Here is a 12,061-nt window from a genome sequence, read left to right as displayed (position 1 = left end):
AATGAATTAATTGAACCTTACAGTAGAGAAAGCTCTGTTACACCCAGCAAAGCTAAGCTTTGGGGGAAGTTAATACTTCTTCGACAGTTGTACTAAGAACATTAAAAATACTTTTGCCAAGGAAGGGTATCGACATTTAAATCTACCTTACACTGATAAAAAGAAAAACACACAGCAGGGAGAAGGCAGGGGCAGGTTTTCATGGAGCCACAGACGGTAGAAACAAAATGTTCTTTGTTTGGAGAATATTGCACCTGCATTAAATTTACTGCTGACATCTCTTCGTAGAAATTTGATTTTTCTCTCATTCCCCCACCTCTGATTGTTTTCAACACTGAGGAATGCGCGGCATGCCAGTCGTCCTCCTTGTCCTTGCAACATTTCTGTCTTCAGCTGTGAAAGAGAACAGGGCTTCCTTACCCCCCGGCCATCAGCACGTCATCTCAGCAACGCACCTGCGCCGGTAACACGACACTCTACCGCGCAGAGCTTCATACTTCTGTGACAGACGCAAGAGATCAATTTCCTGCCAATTGGGCCTCAGAGTTGGAGCCCTATTCTGACAAGGAAGGTCTCTTTCAAATAATCCTAACTACTAAGGCCAGCTCAAATACAGACAGAACCTTTAGAGGAGCTGTGGTATCAATATCGTAAATGAAGGAACCCTGGCCATTGGCACAGTGATTGTGGGGATTTTGGGGGGAGAAGGGTATCTATAATCTCAATGTCCATATAGTGAGTTGACTCTGACATTTCATATGTTTTCTGAATATTCCACATAGGAGAGAATGTGAGTATGATGGATCACACATAATGTGACTTTTGTTCAGAAATCATTTTATCTGTGAAAGCATTATATATAATGGATTAGTTCAGCTTTGCTACATATGTTTCGGTCCTTGTAGCTTTCTCTTAGGCGCTGTAGAGGTAGGGTTTACTCCACCTTTGGACCTTGTGCTCTCCTCTATTGTTGTACCGGTCATTCTGCACAGCAGTTACTTACTCAGCTAGCATCTCATCTCCTATCTGTGAGTTTCCTAGGTCAGCTTGATATATATTCTCTGGTTCTCAGTGCCTAAACCTGCATTTCCATCTTGGCAAATCTCTACTAAATAATTGGTGTTTGTTTGTTTGTTTAATGAATTGAAGGATTGTCAATCAGATTGATCACTTCCTACGATAATACCTCTGGCTGAAACTTTGTCAGTTTGGCCTCGGCTATTATTTGCTTTATGAATACCTGCAACCTTCTTTCTGTGACTGTGAATGTGCTCCAGGTTAATTTATTTTCAACAAAAGAGCAGAATTAAAATGGAAGCCTTTTAGATGTCCTTTCTTACACTGAGACAATACTTCTTAATTTTTATTATACCATTTAACTTTTAACATAAGAGTACCCTGAGATCCATTCAGACAGCATCCATGAGCTTAGCTCTCATCCTCCAGTTTACAGTGGCCTGTAAAGATCGTATCTCTCCATATTCCATGACCACATCCAAGTTGCAAGTGATCTGTGAGTTGCAAATTTAACATTAGCTCATAAACAAGCCAATTCATTTTGAATATTTTAAGTCCTTTCCCTCTCTCAGATTTTCTTGCTTATTAGGAAGTCAGGGAAAGCAAACTCATACTTAGTTACAAAAATTTATGTAATTTTAATTTAATCTTGATAAATGTTACCTAAATATGGCCCAGTTCATTCATCTGTGAGGTCACTTTTTAATGTTCATGTCACAGTGTTTGAGCCTGATTACACAGGAGTTTTAGAAGTTCGATCTTTACCAGGTTTCCTCTTTTCTTATTCCCAAGTGTTTCTGGCTTGGGAAGGCTTGCATGTCCTATCTGTCCTGATTGTTGACCAGTGAGTCAGCTGGCTTTCAACGGTGAGTTCAGGACCTTCCTCTCGCTATCTTGAACCTGGCTTTTGCTTGAACCCTCAGTCTGTTGCTGCTTCCCCTGCACCAGCTCATTTTTGTTTGGTACACAGACCTCCTGCTCAAACCTCCCGAATGATAGCTGAGACCTGACCATCACTTATTAAAGTCTTAAGGATAACAAAAGGGTCTTTAAACTGGTCATCAGTTATGGGTTTTTCTCAGAGTCCACAGGCCATGTCTGTCCATCAGAGCCCCCTGTTGGACACTTCTGTCTAATGTGGTCGTACCACCATGTTGTACAGATGGTTTTAACCCCGCTACCTCTGCCAGTGCTAGTGCTGGAACATGTCTCTCGTACTACATCCCAAGTCCTCTGCTGAGGACCGTCTGTTCCTCAAGCCTGGAGGGAGAAAGGGGCATTTCTGCCTTTATACCTGTCCAGAGCCTGCCTCTTAAATCCCCATTTTCTCTCAGGATAGGTATTCCATGAACTGTTCTACAGTGAAACCGTCCAGTTCTTTCTAAGGAAAGGTATACTTTGGGGTATCTTGCCTTTGAACGGCTTACGAAACAGTTGTCTGTCATGTGTACATTTTGAGCATATTGTGTTATTCAATTTCAACAGTTCAGTTCAGTTTAGCTTCCACCCCCATTAGTATGTGGGGAAGATCACATCTCTGACTCTGCCCTCAGTGGTCCAATCATCTACTCTAAGTGAGCATTTAGATAAGAACAAAAGCGCAAAACTCTCAAAAATAAGTGATACATTTCAGAGTCCGTGCACTAGAAGTCCTATTCAGAAAAGATACATTTTCCTAAAATAAGTGATCTCCCAAGAGTTGGCATTGTCCGTCTGGAGGACAACTTCTCATATAAAGCAGAGCTTTGGCTTTTGGAACCACATTGTCATAAATCTATCCAAAAGTTGTGAGTTACAATTGCAAACCAAAAGGCCTATGCAAATATATATTTTTTAAAACAAAGGAGCAATTTACTCCCCATAGTTAATGTGGGCATCCACCTCTATAGAAACAGAACAAAAGAGAAACACCATTTCCTCTATAAAATTCTTTTTTTCATATTTCTAGCTATATGCATATCTTCCAACATTTGAGGGGTCTAGTCTCAGCCAAAATACTTGCAAAACCACATAACAAGATATTGTGCCAAATCATTTTTTGAGCCATTAGGTTTTTTGTTTTCTTTTTCCATATTTGACAAGGAAGCAAGTTTACCTCTGGGACTGTTGCAGAGTGGGAACTAGAAACTTTGGTAAAAATCTAATCTGATCGATTTTTTCAGATATCTAAGAGTGTGAGAAGAGAGACAGACATTTGCCTTTGAGGGGAAAAAGTATTAAAGTGGGAAAGATTTTCCCCTAGAGATATTGGTGATTCCCCAAAGCAGTAGAAATCCTTATACTTTCTCCACACAAGGCCCAGAAAAACAGAAGCCCTCAGAGTGAAGAATTTCTTCCAAACATAGAAGCTCCTTGCCTACCAGAAGTGCCCAAGATTCTATTAGAACCCAGTGTGCAGGCCCAGCACTGGGAGAGTACGTAACTCCAAGGTGACCAACATGGAAAAGTGACCGATGTCCCCTTGCCTGGGAGTTCTGTAGCACCCTGGGGACCTTTACACATTTATGTACATTTAAAGGAAAAAGGAAAATTAGAAAATGTGTCCCTGCATCTTAGATTGTGAACTAATTTTCACACTTTCCTCATGAGAAGACTATTTGTAGAATCCCCATTTCACAGTAGAAGAAGCTGAGACCCAGAGTGAGATTTACTAATGTATATTCTAATTTCTCACAGACAGAAGGTGGCAGAGCTGGGATTTACATCCAGATCTGCTCTACCTCAAACCTGTGCCCTTTTAACCAAACTTCTCTGGCTTTCAGTTTGATCAAAAACTGGGGAAGATAGTAACTATCCAGTGGAGTAACCTGGAAGACAAGTTTACCAAGTTACCATAGTATGTCAACATCATGAACCTCTTGGTATGATTCACTAAGAAGAATACAACATATATTTTCTTATATTCTTGCCCAAAATGCATAACCTCTGTCAAAACATGAGAACAAATCAGACAAATCCAAATCAAGGAACATTCTATAAAATAAATGATCACAATTTTTCAAGTGTGAAGGTCAGGAAACACTAAAACTGTTGTAGATGAAAGGAGACTAAGGAGAAATATGATATACTACATGCAATGGGAGATTCTGGAATGGATTCTGGAACAAACAAAAAAAGAACATTAGTGGAAATTGGTGACTTTCAAATACAAACAGTTATTTATTTAATATCTTACTGTATTAATATCCTGTTCTTGCAATTATAGTATGACCATGTAAGATTGTTACATGAGGGCAAGTGAAGTGAAGGATATAAGGAAACTCTTGTACTGTGCAATTTTTCTGTAAGTCTAATTGATTTTTCAGTTTGTTTTTATAGTGAAAAATAATCTACATCAACTATGGAGGAGTTTTCAGCAGACGACTTTTTGTTGGTTCCAAATTTACATGGTACAGACATTTGGAGACACCTGGGCTGACTCTAAGAACTCATTGGCATAGTACTTTCTGTGCACATAAAATTGTAGGACATTTATCAAGTCCACATGCTATATTTTTCCCCTGAAGGAAAGATGATAATGATGCTACAAATGTTGCCTGGGAGCCATGGCAACATTATTGACCAGGATGAAGCTACCCAGATAACCACCACCACAATCCTAGGTAATAATTGGCCTCAGGCATTATAATATCAGTTCTAATAAAATTTAAACCCTACAGGACGTCCACCACTTTTTTGTTTTTTTCTGAGAAAGCTATTATTAGGAAGCAGTAAGTTATCAGGAAACAAATGCCCTTCGTTAGTTACAGAATGTTTTTAGGAACTCAGATATACTCAGGCACCAATAAATAAACAAAAGGGCCACGTTATACTGATAAGGGATAAACTCATGTTACATTACTACTGTAATCATGAAGTGATCATGAAGTAAATTACTGATAATGATCAATCTGGGTGGATTCTATCTGTGCCCACAATAAGGAGGCAGAAAACAGAAAGTCCATTTATTTATTCTTTCAGGAAATATTTATTAAGCCCTACTATGTGTTGGTCAATATTCTAGATCCTGAGGATATAGTGGGGCATAAGAAAAACAATATCTTTTCTCAAAAAATATTATTCTCTCTATAATACATACTGTGCAGAAAATAAAACAGGGTAGATAGAACTTTACCTGCCTGGGAAATGGTGTAGAGGCAGGAGTGCTACTTGGCTTAGATTATCAGTGCTCCAAAGAACTGTCATTTGAGCTGAGAGCTGGCAGAAGAGCCAAGGCAGCCATGAGAAGCTCTGGAAGGCCTGGGGGCGGTGCTCCAGGTAGAGGCATCCTTTGGTGGTTGCACAGAATTTGGAGCCAGACTCTGTATTTGAATCATGGCTCTTCCAATTACCAGCTGTTTGATGTTGGCCAAGTTCCTTACTTTTCTGTACCTCAGTTTCCTCATCTATAAAACGAGGATAATAAGGGAACTAAATGTAATAAATACTTATAAAGGGCTGTTTGTGTTTGTTAAATGCATGCACACATACATATATTCATACATACATCAAGTCAGCCTGGCGTTGCTCTTGGGGGCAATTAATAAAGCAAAGCTTTAATGGTATAATGGTTATACTGAATCTTAAGGTCTGGGGCAGGAATTCTCTCAGTAGAACAAAGAGACAATGGAAAGCTGTTTAGAAACAACTCAGGCTACTTGGATCACTTCAAATAAACTGGAATAGAGAGGGGAACAGATGTGTTCCAGGGGAGCATATTCTGGTTATCTATCACTATGTGACAAACTATCCCAAGACTAAGTGTTTAAAACAACAGCTTATTATTATTATTATCTCTCACAATTATGGAGATTGATAGCCTCAGCTGGGGGCTCTCATGCAATTGCAGCAAGATGGTAGTTGGGACTGGATTCATCTTAAGACTTCTTACCTTGCTATCTGATTCCTAGGCTGGAATGGCTGGAACAGCTAGAGGGTAGTTAAGCATCTCCCTCTCCACATGGCTGCTCCAGGTGGCTAGCTTGGGCTGTCCCACACAATGGGCAGTCTCCGGGTAGTTATGCCTTTTACATGGCAATTTCTCCTGGAGTGAGAGTTCCAAGAGACAGGAAGTGAAAGCTGCTCATTTCGTAAGGCCTGTACTTGGAAACTGACACAATGAGATTTCCACGATACACTGTTGGTTGATGGAGCCAGAAACCAGTCCAGATTCAGGGGAGAGGACACAGACGTGTACTCTGAGGTGGAAAAGAGGTGGAAGAATTTATGGCCATTTTTAATCTGCTTCAAGGTGTGATGAGAGACAAGATTTTAGAGCAGGTTGGGGGGATATCTATACTCAGGAGGGCCTTTATGACATTCAGTCATGTTTGAAATTGATCTGGTGGAGAATGTTAGAGACGTTTTCAGTTTTAAATATGGAAATACTAAATCTCTAGATGTGACAACTGAAGACAAGATAAAACAGATTTCTTTCTTTTAAAATTGTGGCGAAAACATCAGAAACATAAGGGAAAGTAAAGAATAATACACTACTCTAATTCTGAAAAGTTATCATTTCCTTCCCGAACTGCTTCCTTACAGAGAAATTCTCTAATGGCCACAGATAGGTCCTAAGAAACAGAGAGATACAGTTGGGAACAGGATGCGTTATGGGTAAAAGTTGAGGGTAGAAAAGGTCCTTTGCCTAGTACTCCGAACTTCTCATTTGGTTTGATTTACAGAAGACCATTTTGGAGTGGGAGAGTTAGCCAAGCTTGGGAGAGTTGGTGTAGCCATTTTTGTACAGTTGCTAATAGAAACTCACCTTAGAGGAACTAATCTAATTCTCTAGTAATTCCTTAGCAGCTGGTTTCATGGAGAGTGTAGACACAGTCCATTTGCTATACACATTTACATAAGCATTGATTAACATTTTCTTCCCATCAGTTTTAAAATTAGGACCCAAGAATTTAGAAAGTTGTTCATGGAAGGAACATTTATACAGTTACGAAACTTAAAGCAATGTAACTTTTGTCAACAAAATCCCATCTGGGATTGCCATGTGTGGGAGATTTCAGTCAAAGTGGAAGAATTCTTATTTTATGTGTAGATTCCTAAGTACTAGGAGTAAGTACCTGATATGGATAAATGTGTTTCTTTCTTCATGAAAAACGAACCACAGACCTCAAAATAATTTCTTCTTTAATCATTTTCCTAAGCCACAGAGCTTTACAAGTATTATTTAACAAACACCTGCATCCTGCTTATTAAGTGCCAGGCATGATTTGAAGTACTTTATAAATAATAAATCATTTTCTCATCATTACTACCATAGGAGGCAAATGCTATTATCATTATCCCCAGTTGTATAGATGAGGTATAGAGCATTTAGGAACACAGATAATAAAAGACAGACTGGGGATGTGAGCCCATGCAGTTGGGCTCCAGAATTCACATTCTTAAACACTATACTTGGTTTCCTCTATTTTTCCCCTTAATACCAGTATTTTAGCCTCCACATAACTATTTTAGCCTTGACCCATACTATCATAATTACTGAAAGCTCCCTGAGAACAGAAATCCTGCCTTACTTTTCTGTGTATCCATAGTATCTGGTATTCTACTTAGGAACTAAAAGGTTCTCAATAAATAGGTTTGCCTGCATGAATGAAACTGGGTTAATAATAAGAGGTATAAATGATTCTTAGACCTTCAGATCTATCATTCAGTAGAACTGTGTTATCCAATAATTATGATGTCTACATATGCTTTTAATTTTCAAGCACAATTGAGATGAATTTATATATTTATCCCATTTCTACTTTCTCCTGTATGTATAAGCACTCACATTCTGCTCTCTAGGAAGAGTCATAGAAAGTCTTACAACTCGAATTTGATTCCAAGACAAATGTTAATCGGTAAAGATTGCACAAGCACTAAATATAAGAATCAGAGGGTCAGTTCGTATTTCTGAATCAGATAGCTCTGACAATGAAATATAAAAGAAATGACATTTTGCAAACTAACAACAGTTTTTAGTCCTGTTGAAAAATCATTTCTTTAACACCAGTAGGTTAATCAAGATTGATTTCTGTGAACTATAAATTCCTTAGTGTACAATCAAATTGAGGGCATTGTTGACAAAAATGCCTCTATTATAGATAGAGTCTCTGAACATATATCACTTGCCAATGTATCATAGACATTTGAAAATGTGTAGAATTCAGCAAATATTTTTCATTTCATTCCTTCATTTTTTTGATAAGTTTTTATAGTGATGACAAGTTTTAAGACAGGAAGCCATACTTTAGTCATTGAACTATATGGTTCTATTTTAAAACAAGCCTCTTGACAAATAGAACAGTTTAAAACATATATTTTTTTCTTAGATGAGAGGGCAAATTTTTGAGAAAGTCACAATTATAATCCTGATTTATCAAGTTTATTGATTTGAGTTTTTGATTAGAAGAAGCCAGGCATTTTTTTTTCTTCTAAAAATGAGACATACCTATACAAATATAAATGTTTGAAATACTGCCAATATTTGCAAAATATTTCCTCTGAAAATTCTTAATTACACATGCTCTGTTTTAAATCTTTTCTGAAAATGAATTTATTTAAATTATGAATCATTTTATACTGTAGGATTTGTATATATTATATTTCTTGTGAAAAAATGAAACAAAATCTTTTATTATCATTATTATTATTTTTTTTTACAAAAACCAGGCTCAGAGGCCCTGAAAACAATAAACATGAAAAGGTAGAGAGAGACAATGTCAATAAAAGCATGCTTTTCTTATGAAAGTTTTAAGATGGACCTAGGATGTATCAAACACAAACCAGGGATATTGTAACTGGGACAGCACGCAACGTGGGGAGCTAATAAAACTACAGACCCTGAGCTTCCATCTCCTATTACACTGATGTTATCTGACCTCCTGAGTGTAGCTATTAGTCTGGCTTGTCAGCTGTCTGCATTGGACCAAGGAAAGATCATCCTTACCTCACTTATAATTTTTAAATATATGTGGAGAAATTGAGGGGCAGCACAGAATATGCCAGAGGAAATGGTATATTATAGCAAAATAGTTTTGTTATTTTATCTTTTTTCTTTGACTAGGGAATAACCTTACTATGTCAGAGGTGCTGACAGCAATCAAGGCAGATCAGATAGTGCGAAGTGAAGTTGAAAAGTTAGGTACTAAAAGCAGCAGCGAGATGTACTTAAAAGGCCAGAGACTTGAGGATAGACTGAGAAGTTAGCAGCCATATATTTGACACTTCTAATATAGAGATGATCTCTTCCATGGTAATTAGTAACTGAAAATGCCCATATTAAGGAAAAATCAGATATCCGTGAATTTCTTTTCCTGTTATCTAAGCCTGAGATTTCCTGTTTCCAGATTTGAGGCAAACCTGTGCCATGCCAAAGAAGACGCTCAGGGCTTAATCACCTTGTGGTTGCTTTTATTGACTTTCCCAAAGACGCCAGCTGGGATGGGACCCATTAATAAAGTAATAGACTGGAAGAGATCTTACAGATCATGGAATCAGTCTCCCCCTTTTACATTTCAGGTAGAGAAAAACTGAGTCCCATAGTGTTTAAGTGAGTTGTCAGGGTGCACAGGTCTTTAAGGTCTAGTGACCTTAAGCAGAGGTGAAATTCTAAACTCCCAGTGTAGTCTTCTGATTAACATGAGCACAGTAAAGCGATTGCTATAAAATTATCACAAAGGCAGGGAGAATGTTATTCATATATGAGAGCATGATTAAACAACTTGAGTTGAACCCCTCTCTGCATTTCAACAATATTTATGCGATTGACTCAATTGTTTTTTTTTGTTTTGTTTTGTTTTTTTTAGTTTCTGGCCTAAGAATTCAGTCACTGTTCCTGTTATTAAATTGTGGACTATAACCTTTTACTTGAATAAACTAAAGCGTGGAAAAGGTGAATGACTTGCTCAAGGGCTTACAGTTAGTTTGCCAAGTGGACACCACAGAATTAAGTCCTCTTCTGTGACTCTCTCCCCAAACACCACATTTTGTACAGACTTCCTCTTAGACTGAAAAAATGCTGGACTTCAGAGTCGTGCAGGAGAGGATGATTAGAGGTTGATACTGTAAGGTTCAGGATCTGTTTCTCTGCTCTAGTAGCCACCAGGGCTTCAGAAGCTTGGGAGAGGACAAACTTATGGGAGCCCTTCTTTACCACTGTTGACAATGCATTATTTAGGACACTGCCTGGTGCCAGGATGTTTTGCCAAAAGGCCATGTTGTCACACTGCACGAAGCCCAAAGGTTGTTTCAGAAATCCCTGTGCTTGCAAATTTCAGGATAGGAGACAGTCTGTGTATAAGGGAAATAAAATGAGATGAGTTTTCATCAAAGATAAAAGTTGAAGAGATTGTTTATTCAAAGATTTCTGAGCAGAAATCTATAAGTTTATTTCTATAGTTTTGGAGCAAAAATTACAATGGAACATCTTTCAACCCAGTGTCAAAACTTGACATGAAATGGAAGAATGAAGCAATAGCTACAGCAGCATGTGAAGGAGTCACACCGGCATGCTACAGCTACTCGGTGCTCAAGCTACTTTGCTGAGGAAGGAGGGTAAGGGACTTCGTTGCTCTACACACTGGTGAACACAAATGAATTAGCCCAGAAGAAGTCCATGGTGCCGGATCAGAAGCTCTCAGCTCTCCAAGAACTGAAATAATAATACCTGATGGGCCACAGTAACCCACTGTGGTTTTAGAGCCTGGATACTTTGTGGACATGTAGTATAGTAGCATCATGAACCCTGAGAGTTTTGCAGGATTCTGTCTCCAGTTAGCGCTGTGGTACATCTTACCACCATTGACACTGGCAAGCACTGTTCTGCCGGAGGCATTAAATGTCTAATGTGATCAAATTCAGACCCAATAATTTGCATTCAAGCCAAGCCACAATCAAATCATAAAATTTCCAAAGCAGCTACCATCTTGGAAATGTCAATTGCTGGGTGGGGGAGCAGGAAATGACTATACAGGGAATAAATAGAGCCCATTTTAATGAATTTTGCATCTGGCCCATATGTGAGACCATCAATGCATTAGATATAATTTAAACATCCGGATTAACACTGCATTACCTTACATGACTGCTGGGGGAAAAAAATTGTGCCTCCATGTAACATGCATACCAAAATATCCTAAACTTCGTTGAGTTTTCAGGTGCTAAATATAGTGCTCTCAGGCCACTTAGACAGCGTCTGAAGTCTGCTTGATATTAGGCTTAAAAAATAAACCTGGGAAAAAGGGATGTTTTTATATGCTCAGATATTAGGACCCTCTGGAAGCCTGGACTGCTTTGGCAGTCAATGTCAGACCTCCCCGGTGTCTGAGGAATTGTACGCTCCTTTCTAAATCCTTTCGGAAATTGCCAGTTTGATAGAATAACATTGCAGGAAACCACTCAAATTGAACATATTTGTTGTTTTATGTTCTGCCAGGCAAATGTCAGAACAATGCCAGGAGACCAGAGTGGGTCAGAATTGGAGGGAACAGGAGGGGTGGGGGAGGGAGGGAGTCAGGAGCAAAAGAGACAATGAGAATAGAATAAAAAGTGATTTTAATGGGGTATTTTAAATGCATAAAACAAACTCTTGCTTTTGAGAATTAAAAGCAAAATACATTGCGTCTTCTCAGTTGTCTTGTGGTCAACAGCATGACGTCCAATCTGAGAATTTTTGTTGTAGAATTTAATTATTGTGGTCAACAATTTCCTGGTAAATCTCTATCCAATGGTCAATACGTTGCCAACAAGGAAGACTAAATTGAAGGCTTACTTGGAGACTTATTCTCCCAGTTTTATTCCATTTATCTCGGCTATGAATCTACTTTACTACTGAGACTTGTGTTCACTTTGATTTTTTTCAGTTACACAGTGGGTCATAGAAATCATTTTAATTAATTAGGAACAACAATTTGCTACAATCATTTCTTCAGCCTTGTTTGAAACCCCAGTGAAGCATTTTTTTTTTTTTTTGCTAAATTTTACAGAATAATAGGACTTACTGGTAGTGATTCTGAGGAGTCCTGCAGGAATTTATTTTTCCAGAAACATCATCGTGGGGAAAGGC

At 38.4% G+C, this 12,061-nt stretch overlaps 1 pseudogene across 1 annotated transcript in view; it reads left to right on the top strand.

Annotated features, from left to right (window-relative positions):
* The first annotated feature begins 350 nt into the window (after positions 1-350).
* Positions 351-12,061, top strand: part of LOC308496906 (UPF0606 protein KIAA1549L-like) — a 40,893-nt pseudogene continuing 29,182 nt past the window's right edge. Inside the window, exon 1 of the transcript in view lies at positions 351-463. The product of the transcript in view is annotated as a UPF0606 protein KIAA1549L-like (transcript). The remainder of the gene's footprint in view (positions 464-12,061) is intronic.

This window comes from Rhinolophus hipposideros (assembly GCF_964194185.1).
Source record: "Rhinolophus hipposideros genome assembly, chromosome: 4".
Lineage (NCBI taxonomy): Eukaryota > Metazoa > Chordata > Mammalia > Chiroptera > Rhinolophidae > Rhinolophus > Rhinolophus hipposideros.
This window is presented reverse-complemented; position numbering and strand designations above follow the sequence as displayed.